At 37.2% G+C, this 10,791-nt stretch overlaps 1 protein-coding gene and 1 long non-coding RNA gene across 2 annotated transcripts in view; one reads left to right on the top strand and one right to left on the bottom strand.

Annotated features, from left to right (window-relative positions):
* Nucleotides 1-10,791, bottom strand: part of LOC113498030 (sodium-dependent neutral amino acid transporter B(0)AT3-like) — a 423,880-nt gene that overhangs the window by 305,400 nt on the left and 107,689 nt on the right. The window lies entirely within an intron of this gene.
* On the top strand, nt 185-1,230 carry LOC113498063. The gene is made up of 2 exons (XR_003400952.1): nt 185-253; nt 657-1,230. It is a non-coding gene; the product is annotated as an uncharacterized LOC113498063 (long non-coding RNA).

Below are 10,791 nucleotides of genomic sequence, written 5' to 3'. Positions count from 1 at the left end.
AAAATCATTTGACTGCGATCTCTGGACTGTTCCGTTGTAGGATGTATGCCTTAGATTACTTGCCTATAGATTAGTCTGGTGAGTAGTTTGAATCAGTGCGATGTCCCCGCAGCTGTACGACGGCAACCGCTCGGGGCGTCTGTCGGGCGCCAACTTCGAGGAGGTGGGCACGCGCTGCCTCGGGTCAGCGCAGACGACGCCGCGCACGCCTTCGCGCACGCCGCGCCCGCGGACTCGGGACAACTCACTTACGGTAACTTACACACTTATGAACAGTCCTTACGATTTAGGAAAACACTTTTGACAGGTCTTCTAGTAACTTGCCCTGGAGGATCTTTCTTTTATGCCCCGATTGACGATTCAAAGGTTTGTCTCTTTGTAATAGTATTTAAAAGAGGTCTATAGCGTTGTGCGGAAATAATGTCGAGAAATTCTTTTATTTACTGATTCAAACCGACACGATTTTTAAATGATTGAAATGAATTAGTGTTATTAAATCTACCAGTATGCTTATCACTTAGATTTTTGTGAACCCACGAGTTTTCATAACAGAGCTACATAATCAAATATCTTGAGAGTGATCTTCGTAAATTAAGAAAATTGACAACGTTGCAAATATATGTTTAACAAGGCCCCTTAATTGATTGTGATTTCAGATGAATTCATCGCATACGCTCAAAAGAAAGCGGAATTCTCGTTCATTTTCGCATCGGAAGGGCATCACAAGCCCAAGTCCCAGTGAGAGTCGCCTCACATCCCGACCGTCTGCAGCCAAGTGCCCTAGAGATGCAACAATACTCAGATTTAAGGCCGAGATACGTAAACATCACTTAGATTTACACTTATACACAGTTCGTGTACAAAGAAACAACGAATTCTAAGGAATGAACTGAAAAAAAATGGTTTATATGCTCTCATTTTTTAAACCTGTGTCTGTTTTATGATTTTTTATAGAGGACAGTCGCTCTTGTGGATGCGAGACAACGCTATATACAACCTTTAGCGCTATCTAGCTTCCACAATGGCAATAATCGTACTAAAAGCAGGGCGAATCCCCGCGAAGGCAAGCGTTTGTGTGATCCACGAATGCTTGTCCAGGGTCTAGGTGTCCTTTGTGCGTGTGACTTAATTGTTTGTAAAGCCCCGATACGAAGTCTAAACTCCTTAGTAAGAGAGTCGTTTTGCTTTAAAAAAAAGCTTTATTGGAGAGCATAATATAGGTGTGTGAGTTTATAAGTGTTTTTATTTTGAACGTTTATATGTCTCGGCCAAAATCAAGGAATTCCGAAATTTCATTCCGAAAATTGTCTTCGATCAAAATAACGAAGTAAAATAGTTTAATTATGTTCTTCCATAGATTGTTGTTGATAGAGTGTTTTATTAGTACTTGTGGTTAGTACACGGAACCTTTTGGACAAAAATAATAATCGAATGAATTCCCTTTTATGTAAATAAAATTAAAGTATTACTATAAAACTGTCCTTGTCTTACACAGTATCGTAAGCAATATAGTTACCGGCACGGATCTTGAGCGTTTGGCGGAAGAGCGGGGATCGCTTCGCGCACCGTAAAATAAAACGCCAATCAATTGTGCGTACCCATCGTGTTGTGGTGCATGCAACTGCAGCAAATAACGAATTTCAACCAATCACGAGCGACGGCTATGACGCGATGCGCTGCAGGCCAATCACTGCACTTAATCCGCCCCGCGCCTCACTTCATACCGCAAAAGGGACACAAAAAATCACTTCTGCGCAGGTGAAGGACAGCGCTCAAGATCTGTGCCGGTAACTATACCTAATCTTTCACTGATATTGTCGTAATAACTGAGAATACGTCACCAGTTTTCACTGTTTTTATTATAACGCGCGCGTCGCGATCTCTTTCAAAGTCCAGAAAATTCAAATAAGATATGTATTTTGTCCAAAAGATTCATTATAAATGTAATGCGCTTCCTATCCGTTATAATTAATTTCTTGAAGATTTTGCTTATTGGATAGATATTGTGTATTTACTCATCACACAGTATTTAATTATAGTTTTACGAACAACATATTGTTTTAGGAGCTCATTACATAATTGATATTTTGTATAGAATACTAGAATACCGGTAGAGTTTTACCATTGAGCCCTGTCGTACACGATATAAGTTTCCGATATTTGACGTCTTAAGACTCTAAATAACGCCATCTAGTTTCAAATAAACTAACAACTTTTTAGTTGTAAATATTATAGATGTATTACACCCATACATGGAACAAATAATAAAATTGTGCTCATCACACAAATCAATCCTGGGTGGGAATTGAACCAACGACCTTCATTGTAGCAGTCAGGACCACTGACCACTAGACCAACAGGCGAGTCAATGCCTATTGCAATTTGTACCGTAGTAGACTCTCATATCAAAAACTGAATCATTCTCGTGTATGGCAAGACTCATTATAATTTCGTTGACAATTTATTTTTGACATTAATAAGAATATTTAAATATAAGTTAACAGTGAACCTAGCGTCATATGGTAAGTTTCATGTTTGCTCACATTTATATAAAGCTCATTAGTAGCCATGTGTTATGTAGTTTTGCCTTATATTTCCATTCAAAGAAGGATGAATTGAGGAGCAACATCGATAGCACTATATAATTAATTATAATTAAATTAAAAATGACGTTTTAAATTAGGGGCAACTGCGGACAACTGGCATGTGAATTTAGAATAAAAATAATAATATTGGATTGAATATGAACTGAAAAATTACGGGATTTGGAATTAAGGTCATTTTGAAATACAACTGGTGCCCATTATAAACAATATGACAAGGAATCATCTTCAATTTATGAGAAATGGACTTACCATATAAAACTTTCACCAGTTTATTAATTATGGGGGTACATTTTTCAGAATAGGCTACATTCTTCTTGCAGATTGTTTCTATTGGCAAAAAATTGGTTTCGAAATGGCCAATTATTTCCATTTCACGTTTTATATCATCATAACTCTAATTATGCTTGTGGCAACGCATAACTTTGCCGAGAATATTCATCCTAGCAAGGCGTCGACCTCTTAAAACGAGACAGCGCTATATAAGGTGTAGTGTTGTCTCTGTCCCACAATTTAAGAGACGCCAAGTGTTTAGTATAAAACTATTTATTTGTGAATAACTATAGTCTTATGCCTTATTCCATAGATTATGTAGAGTGAACGAGTCAATTATTGGCGGGAAATATTAAAAAAAAATGGCTTACATGCATTTTTCTAATAATTGTAAATTAAGTAAATCAGATAGTATAGTTTATTATAAACTGTGTGCTTCTAATTATTAAACTTGAACCCCTAACTTACACGTATTCAAAAAACGAAATCGGTTACCTCTTTCTAACTTGTACAGAAGTCGTGAGTGCGAAAGAAACAAGATTTTATAACGGAAAATGTATTTGAATATTTGTTTGTAGGGAGGTTAGAAGCCAATAATTGGCCTTTTCACAATAAAGTAATGTTTTAGGAGGCCATTTGTTATATGTGATAATTTTAAGGGCGTAGATAACAGTACAAGCTAATAAGATGCTAATTAATACTGCAATTGAGATTATTTTCCAACGACCCTTGTGCAATTTAATGTTTTCCGGCCTGTACTTCCTTTAGAATAGTTTTATTCCATTATTTAGACGTTAGTGAAGAATCTTAAAATAAAAGGAATTGTTTTATTTTTAAAGTCAAGGATTATTGTCCTATTTTGTTTTTTTTTTAATGTTATTGAAATAAAAATGATTCTTTAATTATGCTTCCGTCTTTCTTTATCCACTTCGTTATGACATATCTCGGCCCCTGATTTGTGTGACAATTTACTCAACTATGATAAAGTTGCCAAGGAACAAAATATAAAAAAGTCGTTATGCGTTATGAATATCGATCGCGATTTAATCTATATCTTTACTAATCTATACTTCTATACTATAAAGCTGAAGAGTCTGTTTGTTTGAACGCGCTAATCTCAGGAACAAATTGAAAAAATATTTTTATGTTAAATAGACCATTCATCGAGGAAGGTTTTAGGCAACACCATCACGCTGCAACAATTTAAAATGTGGAAAAAACAGGGCAGGTATAAATCATAACTTATATCTTTTAACCACGCGGACGAAGTTGCGAGCAACAGCTAGTAGCAAATAATTAATCGCAAAACAATACAAGGGAAATAGCGCCTTTAATTTTAATGAGTAGAAAAAATATTAATAATAGACAACACAAAGTAATAGACAGTCTGTTTAATCAAAGGTGAAAGCTAACTGCAACATGTTGCGCTATCTATTAGATGTTCAGCTGTTTCTGTGATCGTTGGATCGCGGAGGTAGATATATTCTTCATTGCTTACTATTGCTTTTCATTTTTTCAAGTGCCAGTAATTCCTTTTTGCTCAGTTTTTTTGAACCCTGTCTCGGCCCTCTAAAGATCACAAACTGCTCATGGATTAGATATATCCTCTCAATGAGGTTTGTGATATCAGTGTTACAAGCCAATAGCTTTTCGTAAATTACGAGGAACCATAGGAAGTGTGTTTTCCAGGGGAGGTGCCTCATCTGTCCGTACAGACTCTCCATTTTGTTGACGATGGCCGTCGCGGCCCCGTACAGCACCGCGATCTGGTACCCCTGCTGTTTCCTAAACTTCTGCCGGTAACGCCACGTCTCGTTGACTCTGCCCTTCACGTAGAGAATGCTCTGCCGTATCATATTCATGCACTTTTGTTTCACGTAAGGGTTCTGGCCGTGCGCCTCACTGCCTTTTCTTCTAAGATCGTATTGCTCACCGTACCTCGATTCTATTCGGTCGATCGCCTTCTTAAGCGCGTCGTGGTCTAAAACGTGGATGTCAAGACTGTCGTCCTTATATTCGTAGTTCAAGTCTTTGGTTCCATTGGTAGCATCCAAGTTTCCCAGGATGATGTCGGACACGGAAATGTCAAAATATGACGTGTTGCTCAGTTGTTTCAACAATATAGCTCCGAGCATGTCAGCGTGGGGTAGCGGTTGACCAGGAGCGGTATTCAAACTCGCCAGATTTATAAATGCTAAAATCAGGATAATTGATTGAGAGTATATTTTCATAAACCTAGAGCCATTACTTGGTATTCGAATGCATTTTAAGCCACACAGGTCTGTAGCCGTGATGTGTGAGAGGCCATGACTGACAGTGCAGCGTCTCACTTCCGCAATAGCATTAACTGTGCTCCTGCCTGACTAAAAACAATGCAAGAGACTATAGATATACGATTATAATTGATTTAACGAATTTCGTTATTTTAATTTAGGAATCTATTCTTTATAGCGGAGCTCTTAGTGTCTAGACACACTATGCCGACCGTACGCGACCGAAGTTCCGCGGCTGATTTTACGTTCCAACGTATTCGGTTGATATGACACACCATAAGTGCCGAACTTACGCGGCAGAAATTCAGTTGCGCAATTTTGCGTATATATTCAGTGTTTCGAGACAAACAGCTGGGCAGACAAATGCAAAATAAAGTGATCCTGTTAAGGTTCCGTTATTAATTTTGAGGTGCGAAACCCGAAAAATGGACTATTTTACAATAATAGCAATTGCAGAGGCTTTAGAAGAGGACAAATACAAGAAAGAATATTGGGTGCACCCATTGAATTCTATGAGACTACAAGATGGCCAGTTTCAACGTTATGCAAAATATAGAGCCTATCCAAAATACAGAGCCTCCGTCGGCAATTGAACCGAACTTCGGTCGTTTATAATGTGTGTTCTAGAGAATACGTTGCCGCCGAATTTCCGCTGAACTTACGCCCGACTGAAGTTCGGCTGTACGCTATAACGCAACGTAATTTCGGCATAATGTGTCGCCAGTAATTCAAATAGCATTGCAGGCGTAATCATGCCGAACTTCCGTCGCGTATCCTCGGCATAGTGTGTTTAGACACTTAAAACCATCATTGTGGGTAGATACCTAGATGGTCATAGGTGCTCTAGCATCTCAGTCAGCTCCATAAAATAAATATTGCAATCTTATGTATTTAAAATATGCATGCAACATTTAGTCAGAAACCGGAAAGCGGGGATTCAACTGTGATGACTCTGATTTCAAACAATGGCCTAAGTGAATGTACCTAAATAAAAACTTGTAAAAATAACACAAAATAGTACTTACAAGAAAGAAAAACTAATACTACGTAAAACATTTTTAAAACACGAAATTATTTCATAGCAAAAACATTTACTGTTTTTTATCCGTAATAAGATGAAAGTGAGTATAGTTTGGTCATAAACTGCTTATCTCAAGTTTTAATTATTACATCATTGAGTTAGGTATATTTTTCTTGTGCACGCAGAATTCCAATGCATTGCCATGCACTGATATTAAAGCGAGGAGATTCACGTTAGTAAGAGTCTGCCACCACCCGCTTCCCGGCGGTGCCATGAGGACCCCCGTCATACCAGAAGGAAAAGTAATATGGTACCTCCCACAACACTACGTTGAAACTCTAGTAAAATATAGTAGAAAAGTGGGGAAAAAAGTAAAGGGATTATGCCGTAAGGCAAGTAACCACAACCGGTGGTTAGAATAAGCTTCCTAACGACAAAAAATGGTCAACTGCGAGTCAGATTCGCGCTACTTAGGGCTTCGTGAATATGGGCTTTTTCTTTTATATGCGCTATAAGATATTGTTACGTACTAATTTTCAAGTGTTTGAGTTAAGGTACCCTGAAGGTTTTGATTTCCATATGAGTGTTGAATATTTGCGGCAACGCTCGGATGTCACCACCTTGATTACAAGGGCACTAGTATAATAGTCGCCTGGAGAGGTATGTGATGACTTCCAGCTACCGTAGGTGCGAATTTAATCACATTCATTTTGCACATTTTTGAACTAAGAATGGGAAAAATTAAGACCGCAACACAATCAAACAAACAGTTTATGTATTATTGTATTTAAATGGAAACATTTTGCGTTCACAGCGATTTCTGTTGATGTGATGGAGGTAACCTGAATTTATTCATATCCTTCTTGCTTATTTTAGGCATATTCTCTTTTGGTCCCCTGATAACTGCGAACTGGTCTTGGATTAGGTATATCCTCTCAACGATATTAGTGATATCGATGTTAGAAGCCAATAGTTTTTCGTAAATGACGAGGAACCATAGGAAGTGTGTTTTCCAGGGGAGGTGCCTCATCTGTGCGTAGATGCTCTCCATTTTGCTGATGATGGCCGACGCGGTCCCGTACAGCACGGCGATCTGGTACCCCGGCATGCCCTTAAACCTCCGCCTGTACGACCTCGTGTCGTTCAACCTCTCTCTCACGTAGTGAATGCTCTGTCTTATCATATTCAGGCATTTTGTCTTCACGTATGGATTCTGACCGTGTGCTTCAAGACCTACTCTCCTCGTATCTGCTTGTTTAGCGTACCTCATGTCAAACAACTTTATTACCTTCTTAAGGCCACGGTGATCTAAAACTTTGATGTCGAGATTATTTTTCAAATATTTCAAGTGTTTAGTTTGTCGAGCAGAGTCCGGTTTTCTGAGGATGATGTCTAGTACGGCATCGTCAAAGTATGATCTGTTGCCGAGGTGCTTTGACAGTATGTCTTCTAGAACGTCAGCGTGGGGGAGACGTTGACCAGGAACTACTTTTATACCCATTGAAATTTCAAGTGCTGAAATGAATATTGAGTGTTGAAATGTTTATTTTTATGAAAGACCTAGGTATGCTGTTCTATAGTTGCCGGGCGTAAAAAAAATATAAAAAACACGGTCAAGTTCGAGTCAAAACAAATCAGTTTCAAACCTCTAAATTTAATTTTCATTTAGCAACACATCATGTGTGAAACCTTTAGCTTTTAACCTACATAGCCTGTACGCCCTGTACAGTAATATTGTGAGGTTCGACTCTTTGGATACGTAACAAAAGTGCTACTTACATGAAACAAGAATTAAAGTGAGACAAAACATTTTAGACATGAAATTATTTGACAGCAAAATATTTTACTGGGTGTGATCCGTAGCTCATTACAAATAAGTATGGTTTGGTAATAAACCACTTATCATTAATTATTACAACAGGTAGTTACATAACTTAATTAGCTGCACCTATGCTAATACTACATTCGCGCCTATTGTTTTCTTAAAAACACGCTTGGACACTTGATGACAGTTCATTTAGGCACGTGATGCCTATTTAGGTTGTGATCGTGGTTATAATCTTTCTATACTCATAATAATTTAGAAAGCTTACTAATATTGTGGATCACGGTCACGGATTTAGACAAAACTTGGTACAAAGATATTTTATAACCAGGACTAGCTGTTGCCCGCGACTTCGTCCCCGTGGGTAGAAGATATAAGTTATGATATAGGTATACCTGCCCGGTTTTTTTCACATTTTCCATTGTATCTTAGCTCCTATTAGTCGCAGCGTGATGGTTTATAGCCTAAAGCCTTCCACGATGAATGGTCTATTCAACACAAAAATAATTTTTCAATTTGGACCAGTAGTTCCTGAGATTAGCGCGTTCAAACAAACAAACTTTTGAGCTTTATATATTAGTATAGAGTATACTCGTAGATATAGATTAGCACATTTAATAGTTTTTATCAGGATTTTAATGTCCCCGTGGGATCATTTTCGATCTGTAGCGGGTGACCCCGTGGGCGACAACTAGTTAAGAATATTAGCTTACCTTTTCATTATCATTAAACTATATTTTTACTCAAGTGTTTAAAACCAAGTATACAAAGCGGGCACTGAGCGAGAGAACTGTAATAAACTATAATAACTCATTAGCTTAGGATACCGATAAAAAGTAGATACAAGGACCTATTGTCAGTTATTTTTAAAATTGGGGAAGTGAAATCTCTCATTATAAAGTGCAAACGTGGCTATAATACCACACTGTTAAAGAAAACTGACACATGTGTAAAAATCCATGCTTATATTTTAAATGCGATAGTATCTCTATCTGTCTGTCTCGCTTTCACGCCAAAACTACTAAACCGATCACAGTGAAATTTGGTATATAGGATTGTCTAGAGCCTGAGAAAGGACATAGGCTAGTATGTATAGAATAAAAGATCGAGATATCTAATAGATAGATAGATAATAGAATAGATAGGCTTTAAAGTTGCAAGTCAAAGAAGAAATTTTGCTTAAAATTGTTTAAATATGTTTGAGTGTCTGTCTCTCTCTGTGAACTAAAATCCACGCGGACGGAGTCGCGGGAAAGAGCTAGTTTTAAGATGAAGGAGTAACACGTACGATGTCATCGTGTCTACCTCACTAATATTCGTATGCCGAAAGGTAGAATTTATAAAGACTTTCGAACTTATGTTTAATTAAATATCTTTAAATATAATAACTACATTCTATAGAAATAAAGTTCCTTCTGATTTCTGAAAAAACCCTATTCAAGTTTAGGATTTCGAAGTAGTTTTCTAAAATATGTATTTTGGTAAATTGTTAAAAAGTAGATTTCAATCAAAAGACAGAAGCCCGTGATGTTGACTTTATTGCGACATTTCTCCTTTACAGTTAGGCGTTAAGAAGCGACGAAGGGTGAGCGAATCAGGTAGATATAGATTAGCACATTTAATAGTTTTTATCAGGATTTTAATGTCCCCGTGGGATCATTTTCGATCTGTAGCGGGTGACCCCGTGGGCGACAACTAGTTAAGAATATTAGCTTACCTTTTCATTATCATTAAACTATATTTTTACTCAAGTGTTTAAAACCAAGTAGACAAAGTGTTCACTGAGCGAGAGAACTGTAATAAACTATAATAACTCATTAGCTTAGGGTACCGATGAAAAGTAGATACAAAGGACCTATTGTCAGTTATTTTTAAAATTGGGGAAGTGAAATCTCTCATTATAAAGTGCAAACGTGGCTATAATACCACACTGTTAAAGAAAACTGACACATGTGTAAAAATCCATGCTTATATTTTAAATGCGATAGTATCTCTATCTGTCTGTCTCGCTTTCACGCCAAAACTACTAAACCGATCACAGTGAAATTTGGTATATAGGATTGTCTAGAGCCTGAGAAAGGACATAGGCTAGTATGTATAGAATAAAAGATCGAGATATCTAATAGATAGATAGATAATAGAATAGATAGGCTTTAAAGTTGCAAGTCAAAGAAGAAATTTTGCTTAAAATTGTTTAAATATGTTTGAGTGTCTGTCTCTCTCTGTGAACTAAAATCCACGCGGACGGAGTCGCGGGAAAGAGCTAGTTTTAAGATGAAGGAGTAACACGTACGATGTCATCGTGTCTACCTCACTAATATTCGTATGCCGAAAGGTAGAATTTATAAGGACTTTCGAACTTATGTTTAATTAAATATCTTAATATAATAACTACATTCTATAGAAATAAAGTTCCTTCTGATTTCTGAAAAAAAGGAAGAAAAAGCCCTCTAGGATTTCGAAGTGGTTTTGTAAAATATGTATTTTGGATGTTTGTTAAGCAGTTAATCTAGATTTCAATGAAAAAACAGAAGCCCGTTATGTTGACTTTATTGGGACATTTCCCCTTTACAGTTAGGCATTAAGAAGCGACGAAGGGTGAGCGAATCAGGTCCTGTCAAATGCCTAACAAAATACATCTATTAGCAAAAATCCATTCTGGAACCAAAAGGATTTTTTTGGAGATGGAAGAAACAGAAATTTTATAAAAAAAATGGGTGTTTTAAATTTTTATATGGTCCAAAATTTGGTTATACATTATTACGTCATTATTAGTACTTAAGCTGTTGCATGGCG

The sequence above is a fragment of the Trichoplusia ni genome, chromosome 10 (genome assembly GCF_003590095.1).
Source record: "Trichoplusia ni isolate ovarian cell line Hi5 chromosome 10, tn1, whole genome shotgun sequence".
Taxonomy (NCBI): Eukaryota; Metazoa; Arthropoda; class Insecta; order Lepidoptera; family Noctuidae; genus Trichoplusia; species Trichoplusia ni.
Note: the sequence above shows the minus strand (reverse complement) of the source record. Positions and strands in the feature narration are given on the sequence as shown.